The 3,088-nt window shown below is 54.6% G+C and overlaps 1 long non-coding RNA gene across 1 annotated transcript; it reads left to right on the top strand.

Annotated features, from left to right (window-relative positions):
* The first annotated feature begins 476 nt into the window (after nucleotides 1–476).
* LOC128851125 (uncharacterized) lies at nucleotides 477–1,938 on the top strand. The gene is made up of 4 exons (XR_008448387.1): nucleotides 477–571; nucleotides 767–852; nucleotides 1,214–1,334; nucleotides 1,827–1,938. It is a non-coding gene; the product is annotated as an uncharacterized LOC128851125 (long non-coding RNA).
* Nucleotides 1,939–3,088: the final 1,150 nt, after the last annotated feature.

Below are 3,088 nucleotides of genomic sequence, written 5' to 3' on the forward strand. Positions count from 1 at the left end.
TGGGAGATGAGGCCGTGACTATCCAGAGGCCCATATTGTACCTGGCAAGAAACCTTGTAGCTGACCACAACCTGACAGACGACAAGGACTACCTGCCTGGTAAGACGGCAGATGAAACCCTGGCTGGCTGCACTGTCATTGCATCCCTTCCCTGGGTCTGAGATGCTTCTCTAAAGGCAACTTCCTCCCTGCAGAAAAGGTCCAAAAATGTAACCTGTCTGAGTGATGCAGTGGTTGCGATGTGCAGCCTTGGGAAAGATCTGCGGAAGTGCCACTGAGTGAGCGTCTCAATCCCTTTTGTGTGGTTTTCCAGGACACAAGGAGCTACAGCCCCTCAAATACTCCAAGGTGGCCACGGCCGCTTCTGTGTCCCGACGGAAAGCGGAGATCTGCATCCAGGGCACCATATCCTTCCTCTCTGTCTGCCTGGGGAAGAGGAACAACATCGCCCTTGTCCTGAAGGACATAGGGGTGCTCGTCATCGAACGGAAAAAGGTCCAAATGAAGTTCTTTTGCGACTTCCTAGAGACGATGTCTGGGAAGGAGAACTGGAAAAAAAGCTGTTTCTAAGGTAAGCGTTTAGGCTTCTCCACAGTTCAGGCAGTCTCACAGCAGTGCTTGAATGTGGCCCACCAGGACATGGCCAGCAAGTCAGGCCAGGCAAGAGCTACACTCCTACCAACCCTCACTGCCTCAGGGTCCTCCAATATCGAGTGTCTCGTCCATGCTGAGGATGTGCTGCCATCTGTGGGCTCCTCTGTTGCAGGTTCCCCGGCTGCTGGACATGGTGGTGTCCCGGGATGTACCTTTGGGCTCACTGACCGATTCCGGCCACGTCATCACCTTTCCTGGGTGAGTACATCTGCAGAGGAAGCCTCTGGCAGCTCTGATGTGATTTGGTAGCGTTTGCTCCATGCAATCACAGGTGTGCTGCTACAGGGGCACCAGGCAGGAACATGTCCCTGGCCGCAGTCAGTCCTGTGAGGGAGATCTGATGGGAAAGGTGGGCCCTTTCTACCCATCATGTCCTGAAGTTCTTGGCAGGGTGATTCCGTTTCCCAGGGTGGCCTTAGGGGACGGGTTGCAGTCAGCTTGGGGAAAAAAGAAAGGGTCATTCTGTAGTGCCAAAGCCTGCCTGTGAGCAGGTGATCACGGCAAGTGCCAAGGGCTGGTGGTAGTGTGGGTCACAATGGTGCCATCTCTTTGTCTCAAGGTTTGCCCGGCAGTTCGTGCCCAAACCGCCTAGGAGACCTCTCAAGCACTGGGGAAGAGTCCTGGTGAGGACAGCTGGAAGCACAGGAGAATGCTGAGAGCTCTCAGGCAGGACGCAAAAGGTAATGCTGCTCCTGGCTCCTTTCCGCAGCACAGCTGACCAGCTTCTCTGGTACGCTGGGGAAATCCTTCAGCGATGGTTGTCAGAAGGCTCAGATTTGTGTCAGAGCCTCATGGCAGCTCGGCACAGCCTGTTCTGCAAATAACTCATTGGTTTCCCCAAAACGGAACACCAGGGTGGGATATGCCCAAGGGCACAGTGGGAGGATGGCGAGCCAAGGCCCCCAGGAGATGACCCCTCTGCAGCAGTACCTGTCCCATCACCAGCTCCACCCAGCTCCTCTTTCCCCAATCTGGGGCTGATAACATGGTCACAAAACCACACTGTGCCATGGAAATGGGAACATAAAGAGCCACTGTCAAGGTGGCTGTGAGGGCAGCAGAACAGCTCTCTTTGAGGTTTTGGGAAGGAGCCTGAGCGTGTCTACATTCTACCAGGGCCAGCAGCGTCCCAGTGATGCTCTTCTGATAAGGTTTCTCCTTCCCATTTCCAGGGGCATTTGGTGAACTGCCATCGCCTACTGCTTCTAGCTTGAGCCATATTGAAATGTCAAAGCTCCGGGAAAAAAAGAACATGGTGGCACAGAAGAAGTCTCGACCCAGGTGAGACGGCAGCTTTAGGGCTGGCATCTGCATGGGGTCACTTGTGGACCAGGCTAGAGCCCCTTCACAGCCCCAAACACGTACCATTCATCACCCAACAGTGGTGACAGCAGCGCACAGAGGGGTGGGATGGCGCTGCTGGGAGCCCCACATTTCACAGAGTTGGTTCCTCTGTGGCTGTTGAGAGCCCCCGGTGGCCACCTAAGCTCTGCTCAGGGGCAGTCGCGTGTCAGCTGAGCATCCTGGCTCAGGGACATTCCTCTCCTGAGCTGAGGGCAGCCAGCGGCTGAGCTGAAGGGCTGCACCAACAGGCACATGGCTCATTGTGTCCTAAGGCATTCCCCTCCCGCTGTGTCCTTTCAGGTGGCTACCAGCCATCCCAGAGGACTCCACCAGAAAAAAAGCTGCTGGAAAAAAGCCAGCTGTTAGCAGCCAACGTAAGGGTAAATCCACACACGGTGGCCAGGCAGCAAAGCAGAGCCAGGCACAGACAGTAGAACCAGAGAGCTGCATAGGAGGAGGACAAGGAGAAAAGGAATTTCCCATTGGACACAAATTACTGTCAACAAGCTTTGAGGCCAGCATGCACAGGAAGTCCAAGGTCTTCATTCCACAGCCACCAGGATCTATGACAGCAGAATTGCTAAAAAGAAGGCCTGAGGCGTTCTGGTCAGTGGTGAAGAACCTCAGAGGAATGTATTAGCAGGATACAGCTTCCAGCCCTGCGCTTTGGTGTCCAGGTCTAGTCAACAGCAGTCACTGCAGACCACACCCATGGTCTGCACGACTGAGTGGCCCTGACTGCAGTGATCGCGGCTTGGGGTGCCAGGAGCAGCAGGAGCAAAACAGGTGCGTGGCTCAGATCCACGTGGTTTAGAGGGAACATCGAGAGATGCTACCAAACCTTCCAGGTGTGGCACAAAGCCCTGTTTTGAGGTGGTGAACATTGATCTGTAGGGTCCGAACTCTGTTTTTAGGGAACGCGCGCTTAGGTTTAGGGTCAAAAGCTTTTTCCAGAGGCTCCAAGGCCTCATTTATAAGACCGAGATCTTTTGGAGTCCAAATGGGGACTTGCGGTGGGTTTGCCCTGAGCTGTTTAAAGTTCCCAGCCTGGCCATTGAATTTGCAGTTGAGGAGTGGGGTGTGCTGGCGC

This window comes from Cuculus canorus, chromosome 2 (assembly GCF_017976375.1).
Source record: "Cuculus canorus isolate bCucCan1 chromosome 2, bCucCan1.pri, whole genome shotgun sequence".
In the NCBI taxonomy this organism is placed as follows: Eukaryota; Metazoa; Chordata; class Aves; order Cuculiformes; family Cuculidae; genus Cuculus; species Cuculus canorus.